Source organism: Furipterus horrens, unplaced genomic scaffold (genome assembly GCF_987537825.1).
Source record: "Furipterus horrens unplaced genomic scaffold, mFurHor1.1.pri manual_scaffold_2, whole genome shotgun sequence".
In the NCBI taxonomy this organism is placed as follows: Eukaryota; Metazoa; Chordata; class Mammalia; order Chiroptera; family Furipteridae; genus Furipterus; species Furipterus horrens.
The window spans coordinates 2,334,780-2,352,185 of record NW_028327172.1 but is presented as its reverse complement, the minus strand read 5'-3'; the positions used below and the strand labels follow the sequence as shown (position 1 = coordinate 2,352,185).

Below are 17,406 nucleotides of genomic sequence, written 5' to 3'. Positions count from 1 at the left end.
GCTTTTCTCCCCACCCTGCCCTCCTCTACTCCTGGGACTCATGCTCACATGTGAGGTGGCCTGAGCTGTCCGACAGCCCCTGATGCTCTGTTCTTTCTTTACAGAAAATGTGTTTCCTTTGGGATAATTTCTAATGCTCCTTCTTCAAGGTCACTGTTCTTTCTTCTGCAATGTCTGATCGACCATTAATCCCCTTCTGTGTATTTTTCTTTTCAGACATTGTAGTTTTCATTCCTGGAAGCTTGATTTGGATTAAAACTTCTTTTCATTTTTAATGGTGGAAATATACACAACACAGAAACTGACATCTCAACCACTTTTAAGTGTCCAGGTTCAGTGAGTTTTTGAGATAGCTTCCACATCTCTATATACTTTTTTTGAGCTATGGAAAAGTTATCATGATTCTTTAATATCCTTGTCTGTGGGTTCTGAGGTCTGGGCCAGTCCCTGGTCACTTTTCTCCTCACGGAGAGTTGTATTTTCCTGTTTTTTTTTTTTTTTGTTTGTTTTGTATGCCTGGAAATTTATGAATGAATGCCGGACATTGCTGGATAGTTTCATATAAATATTCCTGAACTTTGTTCTGCTGCTGCTGCTAAGTTGCCTGGAAAGAGTTTGATTCTTTTGGGTCTCGGCTTTCGGGTTTGTTGGGTGAGACCAGAGCCATGACCTGTCTAGGGCCAAATACTGTCCAGTATGGAGGTGACCCTCGTGAGGGCTCCTCCCCACGCTCCACAGGTTATTCGTGCCCCTTTCTTATTTTCAGCCTGCTGGGGGGAAGAGGCACCACCCGCCCGTCCTCTGTGAGGTCCAGACATCGTTCCCCATCCTCTGGGGACTTCCGCGCACACCCGCGCGGATCAGTACTGCCAAGTTCACGAGGGCGCCTCTGGGCAGCGGTGTCCTCTCTGACCCTATCTCCCGCCAGCTGTAGCCACCGCGGTCTCTCTGGACGCTCGGCTCCATTCCTTCCACCCGAGGCCCGTCCAGCCTCTGCCTGGGTTCTGCCTCCCTGTGCTGAGCCTGGGACCCTCCGTGCTGGACACCAGGGCCGTCACAGGAGCATCTCACGTGGTTCCCCTCTTCCACGGGTCTCTGCTATTTGTGGTCTGATGCCAAGTCTTAAGATCTCTTGCTTCACAGACTTTGTCTGAGCCTTAGTTGTACCTGTGGGGCCTCTGTATTCCTCTCAATGGCCACAACAGACGTTGCAGATGCTGACACTTAAAAAAAAATTTCTAGGACCTTCCAGTCGAGATGGCAGCATAAGTAAACGCAGCTCGTCCTCTTGCATGACCACATCAAAATTACAACTAAAATACAGAACAACCACCAGTCAGAACCGACAGAAACCGAGCTGAACGGAAGTCTGACAACTATGGAGTTACAGAAACCACGTCCATCCAGACCAGTAGGAGGGGCGCAGACGCAGAATGGGCTGGTCCCTCACCCACGTGTGGTGGGTACAGATTACGGAGGGCTATCCTGGGAGTGAGGCATCCCAGCCCCACACCAGGCCCCCCAGCCCAGGGTTCCGGTGCCAGGAAGATAAGTGCCCAGAACCTCTAGATGCAAACCCTTCAGGGATTGAGTCGGTGGAAGAAATGCTGGAGCCCCAAGCAGTTTCTCTTAAAGATCCCACACACGGACTGACCTGCTCAGACTCCCTCCCTCTGGGCTCCAGCACTGGGGTAGCAGCTTGAAGGGCACCAGTGGCACACGGGGAGGAACTGACGTGTCTGGTATCAAGGTCAGAGCTGGGGGACAGCTTTCTCCCTGACAGAAAAGCAGGCAGAGGCCACTGTCCCTTTTCTGACCCCCCCAAGAGCCACAGAGTCAGCGGGCTGGTGCCATATCTGAGACTCCAGCACCTGGCTGACACTGTTTGCCCCGCCCTGAAGATCCCTTGAGACTCTGTCCCACCCAACTTATGGGCCCACCCAAACTGTTAACAGTGCCCTTTCCATATGAGTGGCTGGTCTTGGCTCAGGCTTCACAACTTCCTACATCCTCTCAAACAAGCAACAGCCGGCCTCAGTGAGCCCCAGGCCCACCACCAGCAGCAGCCAGCCTAGATTCACAGCTTCCTTTGCCTGGGAACCTCCAAGCCCAGCACAGGGAGCAGCCATCTCAGATTGCTGTAGAGCTCAGGTGGCGTGGCCCCAAGGAAAAACACAGGTGGGGGCTGACCTTGGCCTGCACCACCCAGGAAACCCCAGAGCCTACGCGCCCAGTGGACAGCTACAGACCACGTCGGAGCACCACCACCCAGCCCCTGCTCAGCTGATCCTCCCCAGAGGGTGGAGGTTGGTGGTCAGTGGTCACAGCCAGTCCTTGCAGCTGACTGGCCTGGGTAAGTCCCTCCCATTGACCTGCCAACAGCAACCAAGGGTCAACTACAAGAGGAGGGTGTACTCAGCCCACATGAAGGGTGCACCTCAAGTACCCAGCTTGGGGGATAGGAGAGGCTGTACCCCTGGACCCTACAGGACGTCTACTCCATTGGGTCACATGACCAAGATGGGGAGTCATAGCAGCTCCACCTAATACACAGAAACACACACAAGGAGGCTGCAGAAATGAAGAGACAAAGAAACCTGGCCCAAATGAATGAACACATCAAAACCCCAGAAAAAGAGCTAAAGGAAATGGAGTTAAGCAATGTATCAGATGCAGAGTTCAAAACACTGGTTATAAGGATGCTCAGGGACTTAGTGAGGGCTTCAGCAGCATAAAAAAGACCCAGTCAGAAATGAAGGATGCACTAATTGAAATAAAGAACAATTTACGGGGAAACAACAGTAGAGTAGATGAAGCTGAGGATCAAATCAATGATTTGGAACATAAGGAAGCAAAAACAACAAGAAGAAAAAAGAATCCAAATAAATGAGGATAGCGTAAGGAGCCTCTGGGACAACTTCGAGGTCCAACATTTGCATCACAGGGCTGCCAGAAGGAGAGAAAGAGCAAGGAATTGGAAATCTATTTGAAAAAATAATGAAAGAAAACTTCCCTAATTTGGTGAAGGAAATAGATGTAAGAGTCCAGGAAGCACAGAGTCCCAAACAAGATGGATGCAAAGAGGCCCACTCCAAGACACATCATAATTAAAATGCCAAAGGTTAAAGATAAAGAGAGGGACTTCCAGCCAAGATGGAGGCGTAGACAGACATGCTGCATCTCCCTCCACAACTAAGAAGGAACACAACTACCTCAAAACTAGAGACAACCAGAAGTTCCAGAAAATCAAAGTGCATGGAAGTCCAGCAAACAAAGATTTAAAAAAGAAATACTCATCCAGACAGGTAGGAGGGGCAGAGCCAGGGTGGAGGGGACACGGTGTGATGGTGGCAGCAGCAGCAGTGGCAGTGGCAGGCCTGCAGAAAGCAGTCACTTGTTTTAAGGAGGGACACCTGGGGAGCATTCCCAGCTCCTCACCAGACTGCGCAGCTCACAGTCCCAGCACCAGGGAAAATCAAACCTCATTGCTTCTGACTGTGCAGACCAGTGGGGTTGGGGTGGAGGCAGAAACTGCTGGTCTCTCAGCAGAGTCTGCTTGTTTAAAGGGCCCCCATGGTCCTAGAACATCCGCAGACCCACCCACTCTGGGAACGACGGCCAGGGCAGCGGCTAGAGAGGCGCCAGTCCCATGTGGAAGTGGGAGAGGTGCCTGGAAAAGGGGTGAGTGCTGGGCAAGCAGCATTGTTCCCTCTTGTACCCCTGCCCCCCACACAGCACCACAACGTGGTGAAACAGGTCACCCTGTACTGACGAATCCCTAAGGCTCCGCCCCTTACAATGTAACAGGTGTGACAGCTCTACCTGGGACACAGAGGCAAACACACACAGGAGCCTGTCAGAATGAGGAGACAGAGAAGTATGGCCCAAAATGGGGAACAGATCCAGGTTCCAGTGGGAGAACTAAGTGATGAGGAGATAGCCAACCTAACAGATGAGGAGATAGACAACCTAACAGACTCAGAATTCAAAACACTGGTGATAACGATGCTCACAGGCTTGACAGATATGCTTGAGTATGGCAAACACATAAGGGAAGAAGTGAAGGCTATGCTAAGTGAAATGAAGAAAAATCCACAGAAAACCAATGGTGAAGGGAAGGAAACCGGGGTTCAAATAAATTATTTGGAACATGAAGAAATAAAAACAGTCAACCAGTGCAGAATGAGGAAGGAAGAATTGAAAAAAAATGAGGAATACTTCCCAAATGTTGCAAAGGAGATGGACATACAGGTCTGAGAAGCACGGAGGGTCCCAGGTGAGCTGGACCCAGAGGGGACCACACCAGGACGCATCATGACTGAGATGCCAAAGGTGAATAATAAAGAGAGTCCTGGGGGCAGCAAGAGAGAGGCAGAGAGTTGCCTACAGGGGGGTGCCTATAGGACTATCAGCTTATTTCTCAGAGGACACTTTGCAGGCAGAAAGGGACTGGCAAGCAGTATTCAATGTGATGAAAAGCAAGGACCTACAACCAGGATTCCTCTCTCCAGCAAAGCTATCATTTGGAATGGAGGGGCAGATAAAGTGCTTCCCAGACAAGGTAAAGCTAAAGAAGCTCATCATCACCAAGCCATTATTATATGAAATGTTAATAGGGTTTATTTAAGAAAAAGAAGATCAAAACTAAGAACAATAAAATGACCATAAATACAAATCTATCAACAATTGAATCTAAAAAACAAACTAAGCAAACAAGAAGAACAGAGACAGAATCACGGATACGGAGAGCATTTTGATGGTTGCCAGATGGGAGGGGGTGCAGGGGATGGGCGAGGAGGGGAGGGGACTAAGAAGTACAAACAGGTGGTCACAGAGCAGCCATGGGGGTGTAAAGTACAGGATAGGAGATGGAGCCGCCAGAGAATAGACACGCATGACCCATGGACATGAACAATGGCGGAGGGAGTACCTGATGGAGTGGGGGTGTGGGCTGAGGGGGGCAAAGGGGGAAATTGGGACAACTGTAATAGCATAATCAATAAAATATTAAAAAGTAGAAAATTTGTAAAAAACATTTTAGGTAAAATCGCACCCACAGACAGAAGCGAAGAGGAGCCAACTAAGCCCGTGGCCAGCCCGTGGCCCTTCCTGAGATGGCCACACGTGCTGCCCTTGATCAGACCAAGTCAGACTGCCCTGCCCCGCGTCCCCGTACACGACCTCGTATTCCCTTGGCGCCTTCAGTGGCTGGGAGTAGAAACGTGACTGTGGCAGCCACGTCCAGACAGGGACTGGTCACCCCAGCCCTTGGCCTGAGGATAGGAACACCGTCGCCCCCTCCCCTGGTCCCCAGGTGTGGGGGGACCCTCACAGCCTGCGTGCTAGGATGGCCACCAGGACTGTCCTCCCCGGCTCCTCCTGAGGTCCGTCATCACAGGTGACAAAGACAGGGGCGACCACTGCTCTGGGGACAGGAGGCAGGGACCGGTGCTCCCACGTGCTGAGCCGCCCCCGCCGGCCCGCCTGCCCGTGCCGGACGCACACACCCAGCCTGCACGCGCGCGTGGTTAGCGAGGAATTCGCTCAACCTCCATGCTACCCACTCAGCAGTCTCCTCTCTCACTGCCTCTCCGGGGACCTGCCAGCGCATCAATCTGTGTAATTGATTCGAGCCGCAAAGCCTCAAAGCCTTTGAAGTCCCGTATTCATTACCCAGATGGAAAGTCCGACTCAGCCTCGTGTGCCAAACACGGCCGGAGCATCCCGGGCAGCCGATGGGCCGTTTGCCTTCACGGGCCGGGGTGCGGGTGGGAGGCAGATCTGAGGGGTCCCTCCCGGGCCCTGCGCTGTGGTAAGTGCTGGGGACACGGAAGTTCAGTAGACACGGAGCTTAGTCTTGGGGTCTCAGTTCGCTTGCCTGTGAATTGGGTGGAAATGTCCCCAGGACAGTTACATCACTAACTTACCGTAATGCCTGGGTCACAGGGGCACCCGGAAAATAGTCACTACTTTCCACATGAGGGTGGCTGGCAGCTGGGTGGCACGTGGACCCCCAAACCTCACTAGTCAGTGGACTCCCTTCCCTGCCTTTTCCGTTGTTTCCTGTTCCTTTTGCCGTGATGTCCTGATATTGTCGGGTCACATTCCAAACCCTCATTCCGGCGGATCCCGATGCTTTGCGGGGGCACCGGCGCCAGCCCCAGACATGCTCCCGGCACAGGAGGGTCCCCAGGACCCACCTGAGAACTGCTCCCGTGCCCCATTCTGAGCTGGGGGCCAGGACCGCACGTGGAGGCGGGGAGGGGATGGAGACTCTGCAGACCAAGGCCCCTCGTGGGCAGAGGGACAATCAATTAGAAGTCCCCTGTCAGACAGCCAACATGCCCAAGGCCACAGTCACTCCCAACCGAGGACGGTGCAATGGGGCGGAGGTCGTGGCGTGACCACCTGGTATGTAAACACGCCACAGCGCTTCCTGACCCGTGTCCCCAGCAGCCCTGGCCTGTGTCCGGGTGGCAGGGGGCGAGGTTTGGGGCCTGGGTCGGACACAGTGAGGGAAGCTGAGCTCCCGCGGGCTCCTGGGCGCTGGGCCGACGCTTCTCGCTCCTCAGCGTTGTCCCCAGGGCCCCGCACACGCAGCCTGCCGCGGTCAGAACTCGGGAATCGTCTCTACATTCACGGCAGGCGTGCCGCGCTGGGCCCCCGGGCCGGGTGTGCGGGTCTTGGTGGCACGTCTCTCGGGCCTGAGTTCTGGGGAGCAGGCTGGCGGGTCCGTCGGCGCCCACCGAGAGCCCGTCTGTGACTCAGCGCTTCGCAGGAGCCCAGGGACCCAGTTGGGGGACAGTGAGCTCAGGCCAAGGGGCAGCGCTGTGCCCGGGATGCCAGGGACAAGGGTGGCCGGATCGGCCCGGCACCGCGCAGTCCAGAAGCCATGCCACGCCCACCGCTGTGACTCCGCCCTTACGGAAGCCCTCCCGGAGCCTCAGCACCCCAGTTACAAGTCAGGGGCACCCAGAGGAGGTCCCCGGAGACCCCTCTCTGAGCCAGCGTCCACCCGGCCTCGCTGTCCTTCCCTGGGAGACGGGGCTGAGGGGCCGCCTCCCTGGAGGGACTGAGGTGCGGCCACCGAGTCCCCTGGGGACAGAGCCTGCAGACTGCGAGGGCCCAGGAAACGCCAGGCCCCAGGCGACAGCATGATTTCATGTGGCTCATGGGAGCGAGGGCCATCATCCTTACACGGGTCCCGGGACAGCCGGCGGGACACTGCGGGGGTCCCTCACACCACTCCTGCGCCTGCCACGCGGAGGCCTCAGACCCGGGTGCCCCCTGGGACCAGCATGAGCCATGAACATCCTCCTTACCCACCCGCTGCCCAGTGACCCATGTCACCAAGAACCCTGAGGGCTGGCGCCAGCCTCTTCCCTCAGTCTGTGACAGACGTCACAACACCTGTTAGAAGAAGGAAGAGTGACTCAGAACCATGCCAGGCGACACTGATGTTTTAAAGCATAATGAGCGTATCGTCATTGTCACAGACAATGAGCTCCGGCTGGGGCGGGGATGGCTCCTGCAGAGACAGGACCATGGGAGTGACCTAGACGGACAGTGGGGGAGGGGGACCTGGCTGTCGGAGCAGCTCTGTGCTGGGCCCTGTGGGAGACCTGGCTCGGTCCCCGCAGCCTGCTGGGCTCAGGAAAGTCGCCCGGCCTCCCAGAGTCTCAGGTGCATCGTAAGTGGGGACTGAAATACAGGTGAGTGTGATGCAGTGTGTGTGAGCCTCGATACAGGTGAGTGTGAACACAGTGTGTGAGCCTGAATACAGGTGAGTGTGATGCAGTGTGTGTGAGCCTGGATGCAGGTGAGTGTGAGTAAATACAGGTGAGTGTGAACACAGGTGAGTGTGAGCCCGCACACGGGTGTGCGGGAGAAACTGCTGAGTACAGCTGCACGTGAGTGCCAGCCTCACTGCCCTCCACCACATGCTGACTTATTAGAAGTGGGTCCTTCTCAGACTTGCCCCCACTCAGGCCTGCTGTCAGGACTCGAGGGTGCAGCTGCCGCCCGGGGTGGGCTGCGGTGGAGCTGCCCTGCTGTCAGGAGCACCGTTTCCGACCAGGGGACGTGACCCATGACTGAGCATCTAAAGGTGGGGCACATGACAAACCGCGGGCCGTTGTGGGGGACAGGACCCCGATGCATGCTGTTCCCTTCGCCGCACTGCAAAGCCCCGGCCCGGGCAAGGGCGCAGCCCGGAGACAGGCAAAGGCTTGGGCTCCCTTGGCCCACGGTGCTGGCAGTACCTGCAGGGCCTGGGTCCCAGGACCACGGGCGCCCCCAGATCCCATCCTCTGCAGGTCAGACAATCACCGCCTCCCGCCCCCAAAGGTGTCCACGTCCTAGTGACTGTGACCTTCCAGGGCAGAGCGACTGTGCAGATGTGACTGAGCGAGTGAAGCACCTGAGATGGGAGGTGGTCCTGGGTGACCCAGGCACGTCCCCTTCAATCACGAGTGTCCTTGTTTCCTTGTGAGAGGGAGGGGCGGTCGGAGTCCGAGAGGAGAAGGTGGCAATGACGCGGGGCCACGAGTCAAGGTGCGGTGGTCTCTGGAAGGTGGAGGAGGCAAGGGTGGACTCGCCCCTTCTAAGCTGGTTGAGAGCAAAGGACGCGCTTGGGGTCCGCACGGGGAGTGGGAAGAGCGGAGGGTCCCCGGGAGGGGCCTGTCTCAATTCTTGCTCTGCGCTGCGTGACCCCTGGGAAGCCACTTGACCTCCCTGGGCTTCCAGAAGGAAGTAGCCCCGCCGATGCCTTGAGGATGGCCCCACAGAACCCACGTTGGGCTTCCCACCTCCGATTGCCAAGGTAACACACACGTGCCATGTAAGCCACTCCGTACGGGGTCACCCGTGACCGCCTCCCCCAGAAACTCAGTGGCAGTGGCGACCCCCCCAGACGCCGAGAAGAACCACTGCAGAGGACACAGTGTGAGCTGCCTGCTGGGTCTTTGTGCCCCGGCCCCTCCGCCTTCAGTTGTTCATGACCAGGGGTGGGGCCGGCAGGGGCCAGGAGGGCTCGAATTCCCTGGTTTCCTTTGGAGCCTGACTTCCTCTCCAGGGGCCCGAGGCAGCGCTCCGTCCTGCACCCCGACGGGGCCCGGGCACCCACGCGGCCATCAGCACCTTCTCCAGGCGCCTCTTGTTCTCGCAGACCCCGTCCGCCTCCCAACATGTAAGCACGTCCACCGTCCACCTTCAGAAGGAAAGCGGGCCACTGGTGCGCACTGCGGCCGTCCGCTGGGGCTGCTGGTGACACAGCCGTGCTCCGGGCAGGCCTGGGTCGCGCATCGTCACCAGCAGCTGGAGACACCTGTGGGGGCTCATGAGCCAGGACGACAGAGGGTCTCTCAGGACCAGTGGCAGCTCCCTGGCGGTGGTTCCACTGGACAAGCACCAAAGCCGCCTCCCTGCCCTCAGACGGTTTGCGTCCAGCCTCTGTCCCCACGGGTGCCCCCAGGCCTGGGTTCCCTGGCGGAGGAGGCCAGAGAGGACGTGGCCTCTGTGGGGCTGGGGCTGGGAAGAGCAGGAAGAGTGAGGCCAGCAGGAACGACTACAGAGCCAGGGGCCTGGTCTCCGTGCCAGCGCAGACCACAGCGCCTGTGCGGCCCGAGGCGGCTGGGCCGGGCTGGCAGGCCTGGGTCTGGTCTGCTGCGTCTCCTCTGCAGGCCCCATCAGTCACCCCCCCATCGCCCTGCCTGGCGCAGAGCCCACCATGCCCAGGGGACTCGCGAGGCTCAGGTCCTCCCACCATCAACATGTTAGTGTCCTGGATGACGTGGCTTCAGTGACATGACCGGGGAGAGAAGGTGCTAAACATGAGACAGGAGGTGCCTGGACTAAGGAGAGACACAGACTAACGGCGTCCCTTTCCCGTAGCAGGATCACCTGTGAGGACGTGGCGGGGACAGTGGGGAAATGGATTCTTTTCTGGGGGGTGGAGGGTGGGAAAGAGTTTGTGGTCACTGAATAAATTGCAAACGTGCTTGGTTATCCCCCAAATCAGGGAAAGCTGGCTGAGCTCCGCCACGAGGTGGCCTTTCCATCCTGTATCACATGGAGGCTGTCATAACGTCATCATATTTCTAAGGCTAATTGAAAGAAAGAAAAAAAAAAAAAACCAAACAGATCTGGGGCCTGCCACCCAGACCAGCACGGGGACAATAAAGAGCTGGCGCTGTCACGGGAGGAGCCTGTCTCAGTTCTCGCTCCGAGCGGTGTGACCCCTGACAGCTGCTTGACCTCTCTGGGCTCCCGTTTTCTCTCCAGCAGAGAGGCTCCGGCTGCCTCTCTCAGGACGAGGGGGGCCAGGCTGGACTGTCTGCCCCAGGTGCCCACAGCGGCCCAGGCCCAGCCTCCCCTCCCAGCCCAGGGCGGAGGAGAGAGCGAACGGAGAGGGTCAGCCATCAAGAATGGCCCACACCTGCTTTGTGAGACCCCAGAGACCTTGAGCCGAATGCAGAGAGGGGACACCAAATGCCAGCACATGTCGACATCTGCAGGACGGGAAGGGCCTGGGGGAGAGGTCAGCTGAGAAGACCCCCTAAGATGCCCCCACGCGGTACTCAGGGCCCCCAGGATGCCGTGCGGGGGAAGTCATATCTTGCACTTACAACCTAGTGAGTGTTTGGTAAGTAAACAGCTCATGTGACTTTCATTCATTCACCCAGCTCTCCACTTCATCCATCCATCCATACGCCCACCCATCCATCATCCATCCACCCGCTCACCCACCCATCCATCCATGCGCCCATCCTTCTTCCACCAGTCACCCACCCATCAGCTATTGGAACCATGAGCACCTCCCTAGGGAGACAGTGGGAAACGGGACAGATCCGACCCTTGCCTGTGGCAACACTGACCGAACAAGGAACCCCCGTGGCGAAGGTCCTCAGGGGCGCACAATCCGGGAAGGCACCTCTGAGCACGTGGCAGCCGACCTGGCCGGTGCCCCTGTCAGCCAGGAAGGGAAGGATCCAGGCGCAAGAGAGCGGGCGGGGGTGGGGGAGGAGGCGCATCCCCCGCAGGAGCCTCTGGAGCATATTTTGAAGCGGAGGCACTGCGAACTTTGGGTCTTAAGGAGACTCCCTCGGACACGGACACGGGTGGCGGGGGGACCGAGGAGCCGCTGTGTTCCCCTGCTGGTTTTGCTCCTCTTAAGGCGGAGCCGGAGCCGGAGCCGGCGCGCAGGCGGTCCGGGGCTGGGCAGCGTGGGCACGCGGGTCTCCACGGGAGTCGTGGTGCCGGCCCTCTGCGGCCGGCCAGGTGGCACGTGGAGGGGATGCGCGCGCGTGTGTTGCTGCTGGGCTGTAGCAACATCTCCATGGAAACCAACTGGCAAGACGACTAGTCGCACGACATCTAAAAATTTGGAAAAGGCATTTCCTTCCTCTTGTTTGTTCCTCTGGGCCCCTCCTCCGAGGAGGCAGGGGCGGGGCGCACAGCTGCAGCCGCGGGTGGCGGGAGGGTGCCCCGCAGGTGGCCGACACCTGGGGCAGGTGAGAGGCCCGCCCCCGAGGTGGGCGGCGCCCGGAGAGCATGGGCCCAGCACGCGCTGCGAAGGCCGCAGGAATCACGCCGAGAAGTAAGAGTCCCGCCCTGCGCCGCCCCCGGCCTCGCCCCGCCCCCGCCGTTGCCAGGGGCGACTGCAAGCAGGGCTCGTATTCCGCCCCGCTCTAGGCGACTTCGGGCGACCGTGTGCACAGAGGAAACCTGCGCCCCGCTCTTAGGGGGGCGCTGCGCCGTCTCCGCCAGGCCGGCAGGTCCTGGCGTCGCTTTTCCGCGGCCCCGGAGGAGCGCTGCGCCGGGCTTTAGGAAGGCCGTTCCCCGGTGTCCAGGGGCGACTGCCACACAGACGCCCGCGAAATAAAGCGGAGCCCCTCCCGGCCTGCCTCTCAGCTCTGCCCCAGGGCGCGCTGGCCAAGGAGAACCCCACGGTTTGGGGGGGGGGGGAGCTGCCAGGCCAGAGACCCGCAGGCCCCGGGCAAGGGCTGTCCACACCGTCACCATTGCAGGGACATTGGTGGCACGGGGGCCAGGCGACGTCGTGCAGCCGTCGGATCGCGGGTAGCAGCGCTGACGTGGGAGATGCTCTCCGTCTGCTGTTTAGCAAACCCGAGAGAGACAGGCGTCCATGGGAAAGACGCACAGAAAACACGGGTGGGCGCGCGGGGCACCCCGGGGGCTGCAGGGCTTCTCTTGGGGGCAAGACCTCGCCCTCTGAGGTGTCCCCGCCCCCCACCCCCAGATGTTCGTTTTTAAAAAGACAAAGTGAAGGACGGAACAGGAATGTAGAGAACTTGCTGGGATGGAAGAGGAAGCCAGAGAGGAAAGAAGCAAAGCCGCTCACGGGACCCAGCCCCCAGGGCCGCCGTGGGCAGGGCGCTAACTCACTGTCCTGCGAGCAGCCGGGCCCTTCGCCCTGAAGACGCAACATGTGCTTGGCTTTTCTTAAATCAAACAGAACCCCAGGCCTTGGCACCCGGACACCCTTTAAAAAAAGTTTTAGAGACGTACAGTGTCTTTTCTTGGTCTCTTTGGTTCTTGGAAAGCTAGTGACGTCTCAGCTCCCCCAAGGGGCCCTGGAGGCCGGGGGTGCCGTCTCGCCAACCCGGGCCTCCATTTCCGAACCTGCGCATCTGGGTGCCACCTGCCTGCCTCGCGGGACTTCTGAGCTGGAAAGCTGGCAAACGCCGAAGTGCCCGGAAGGCACCTCCTACCAGTGCCAGGCGGCGGTGGCCCACCACGGATGTGCTGAGTGAGTGAATGAAGAAATGAATGATGGGTATTTGGTGCCAGTAAGCTGGGGTGGGGGTGGGGCTCCTTTGTGATCAAGCAAAGGGCATCCACCTTCTTGAGTGTCGAAGGAGAGACCTTGGTCCCTCAACAGAACCCTGAGTGTGATGGCTGGAGACCCCTGGCTGTTGGGAGGCACCAGGGCAGCTCCACAGGTGATTAGCTGGGAATGAACCCCGGGGAGGCCGGCAGGGACGCTGGGGCCCCAGGGTCCCCTCTCCAGCCCTCCACAGACAGAAAGGCCATTTCAGTGTGAGCCTCCTTCTCAAGGTGCCCAACAGGCCAAGAGCCGGCGTGTCTGCGGCAGATGTGGGTGCACACTCTCCTGCCTCCTGCTGCGTTAAGCCAAGAACCAGGGGAGCAACGTGCCCGTGGGCCCCACCTGGCAGCCACCTGCAGGATGGCCTGTCCACCTCCTGGGTCAGGGACGGGCCCCCAGGGCCTCCCAGCCCAAGGCCACTGCCCATGCAGAAAAGAGGGGTCTGAGTCCCACAGCTGGCTTAAGTGTGGACAGGGTGGGGCTGGAGGGCTCTGTGCAGCTATTACTGTCCATCCGTCATCCATCCATCTGTCCGCCCATCCATCCACCATCCATCCATCATCCAGCCATCCATCATCCATCCACCTGTCCATCCATCCAACCATCCACCCATCCATCATCCATCCATCAATTCATGCATCCATCCATCCACCATCCATCCATGCATCCATCCATCCATCCATCCATCCATCCACCATCCATCCATCCATCATCCATCCATCATCCATCTATCCATCCATTCATCGATCCATCTGTCCATCTATCCACCCCTCCATCCATCCATCCATGCATCCATCCATCCACCATCCATGCATCCATCCACCCATCCATCCATCCATCCAGCCATCCATCATCCATCCACCTGTCCATCCATCCACCCATCCACCCATCCATCATCCATGCACCCATCCATCATCCATACACCCATCCATCCATCCATCCATCCATCATCCATCCATCCATTCATCGATCCATCTGTCCATCCATCATCCATCCATCCACCCATCCATCCATCCACCCACCATCCATCCACCCATCCACCTACCGTCCAACAAGCACGGGGCACCATTCTGGGCCCCACTGATGTGGCGTTGAGTGACCCATACTCGGGACCTGGAGTGCAGGTATGGCACGGTCCCACTTGGGTGGGGGGAATGAGAAAGGGCTGCCCCACACCCCCCAGCCCAGGCCCACTGGACAAGGAGAGGCCAGGGTAAGAGACACTTCACAGGGCTCCCAGGGAGACCCCAGCCCCACACAGCCTCTCAGGCTGCTCTGGCCACAGTCCCGGGCCTGACACACACGCTGACCCCCAACGCCTGTGGTCCGTAGGTTCCACAGGGAGACCCCTGTGACACTGTGCCACCCACACTCCCGGGGCCTCAGAGGCTGGGCCCCGCCCCCCTTTCCAACAAGACAGGAGGACATTCTCCAGCACCACGAGTGGCTGCTGTAATAGCGGGGGGTCCCTTTAAAAAGGGAGCTGGACGCCCATCAGACAACCAGTGGTGGCTGAAGAAAACACATCCCGCCGTCCACGCAGTGGGATGTGACTCAGCCAGGAAAAGGCGCGAAGCGCGGAGTCACGCTAACACAAGGATGGTCCTCCACACCTGCTCAGTGAAAGCATCCACTCACGAGACCACACGCGTGTGACCCCACGGGGTGACACTCCAGGAAAGGCAGCCCACGGAGGCGGAAGGGCAGAGAGCCACCGGGAGGCACGGGGTTTGCGTTTGGGGAGATGGAGACGCTCTGGAACTAGACGGGGCGCCGGTCATGCCGAGTGCCACTGAACTGTGCGCTTAAAATGGTCAGTTTTCATTTCGGTGACGATTTTCAAAAGGGAACGTGAACACAAAGTGAGCCACAGGGGCTTCAAGGCTGGGCAGGTGGGTTCTTTCCACGAAGCGCGTTTCCTGGTCACACCTGCCACGTCCTGCTCCCGGCGGTCGGAAGGGCCGGCAGCCCCCAGGACCAGCAGCGCGCTCAGGAGGAGGGAGGCCAAGCCCAGGAGGGGTCCCTGCTCCCACAGCGCCGGCTTCTGCTGCCCTCGGCCCCTCCCTCCACCCTCCCACCCCGGCCACTGCCAAGGGGCTCCCACGGCGGCTCTTTGCCGAGACGCAGCCTGGGCCACAGGCCAGTCCTACGTGGCCCCCGCACAGGGCAGGCGGCCTCCCCGGCACCTGTGGGCGTGCGGAGGGCTGCAGCCACCGCCCCTGACGCCCCAGAGCTGGCTCCGCCCGCCCCACGCTCCCAGCTGAGTCTGCTGGCATTTGTTAAAAATACACAGCACCATCTGCGGCTACATGCAATTCAATACATTTATTTATAATGCGGCTGAGGCTCATTTCAAAGACAGTGTCTGTCTCTGAGATGGGGCTTCAGAGGCCTGGGGGCCGGCTCGCAGAGGGAAGCCCCCGGCCTGGTGGGAGCGCGCTCTGCCCGGGGCCTCTTGCTCTGTGTCCCAGCAGCCCCCCAGCCACACCTCTGGGACTACCTAGCCTACACCCCTTGTGAGGGAGAGGTTAGGGGAACGGGGGAACACCACAGCCCCCCAGGCCAAGGGTCCTCCCTGTTCTGGGTTAGCAGTGTCTCCCTGCAAAGTGAGTCCGCCTAGAACAATGTGATCCTATTTGGGATGAGGGTCCTGCAGATGGAATGAGTTAAGCTGGAGTAGGGTGGGACCTAAGTGCACCCTGTAAAACGGGAGAACACAGAGACTCCTGCGGAGGGACCCCTGGGGCAATGGCGGTGGAAGCTGGGGTGCCGGTCACAATCCAAGGACGGCCTGGAGCCCTTGCAGCTGGGAGAGGCAGGAAGGAGCCTCCCCCAGGGCCTCTGGAGGGGCCCACCCTCCGGACACTGTGGTTTTGGGGTCCTGCCCTCTAGCCTGGGAGAGGCTAAGTCTGGGGGACGTACGGCCCTCGGTGCAGGTGGCCCGAGGGCCCTGAGCTGCGGGTGAGCACCGAGAGAGAAGCTGTCCCGCAGGCTGCCCGCCCACCACGTTCCCTCCCGCCGGCCTGGTGTCTGGGGTCCAGGGGACCCTGGGCACATGGCTGACCCCCCACCCCCGGGCAGCTTTTGGAGCAGGGCTGACCCCTCACAGGAGGAACAGATCATTCTGACCCAAAAACGGCTTCCAGGAGAGAAGAGAGAACACGTCCCAGGTCGCATTGTGGGACTGGCGTAAGGACAGTCTGAGGAAGGGAAGTTACAGGCAAATCTCGGTCATGAACTTCGACGCACAAATCCTAGAGGAAATATTTGCAGATGGAACTCAGCAACGTATTAGAAGGACTGCTCCGTGGGGAGAAGCTGGGCTATCCTAGGCACCCAAGACAGGTCTATTAGAAAATCAATTAGTGTAATTAATTAGCAAAGGAGGAAAGCCACACGATTTTTCTCAAGTGATGTACAAAAGCCCTTCATAAAATTTCATATCCACTTACAATCAAGCCACCCCCTGAAATGCTGTAACCTGATAAAGTGCATGGGCCAAAAAACACTCCTAGCGTCAAAAGAATCATTCTGAAGGCATTTCTTTTATGATCAGGCACAAGACAAGCGTGTCCATTACCGCTGCTTCTAGATATCGTTTTACTGAGGGCGCGTCCTCGCTAGCAGAGAGAAAAGAAGAAAAGATGTAAACAGCACATAAGAGGTGAGAACGTATAAGGGAATTTCGCAAGGCGGCTGGATACGAAAATCAATATTGCTAGGCCGGCTGATTTCTACAATTCCAGCAGCACTCAGCAAACGCATTTTCAAAAAATACACCGTGAAATGACAAAAACTGAACTACCCAGGAGTCAATCTGAAAGCGCTGCAGAAGCTCTTGGTGGGGACACCAATGAAATCCGTCTGAGACGCTAAGGGAGCTCTAAGCAAAGGGAGAAATACCCCAGGTCTGGGGCGAGGAGGAAGCGCGGTGATGCACTGATTCTCTCTCAGTGGGTCGATGTGATTCTAGTCAAACCCCAGCAGGGAGTGTGCGTGTAGCTGGATAAGCTGACTTTAAGATGCAAACGTAAGAGTCAAGAGTCAAGAATAAGGGAAAGAACCCCGAAGAGGAACAGGTGAGCGGGGTAGGGTTGGGGGCGGGGAGCCTTGCTCAGAGGCACCCAAGCCAGAGCGGAACCAGATGGTGGCAGTGGCCAGCCCGGAGAAGACCTGTAGATACCCGGGGGGTGACAGCCGGCGCTGAGGACCTTGGGTCCGTACCGTGATGCTGGAAGGACGGGTCACCCACACGGGGAAAAAATGAAACGGGATCCCTACGCCACACCATGCACACACGAAACCAACGAGATCCTGGGTGAAGGACTCACATGGGAAAGGCAAACGTATTAAATTTCTAGAACGTAAGAGTGGGAAACACCTTTACGACTGCTTGGTAGAAGAGAATTTCTTAAATAAGACCCCAGAGAGCATAGAGCATGGAAGTTTGATAAACTCATCTACATTAAATTAAAAACTACTTGTCACCAAAAGACTTGAGGAGGTGAGCTAAGGGTTAGTGAACGGGGTGTATGAGGCCCACAAGTCAGTGCGGAAAA

At 58.2% G+C, this 17,406-nt stretch overlaps 1 protein-coding gene across 1 annotated transcript in view; it reads right to left on the bottom strand.

The window, feature by feature from the left end:
- Positions 1-17,406, bottom strand: part of SHANK2 (SH3 and multiple ankyrin repeat domains 2) — a 296,667-nt gene that overhangs the window by 44,652 nt on the left and 234,609 nt on the right. The gene's annotated exons all lie outside the window — the stretch shown is intronic.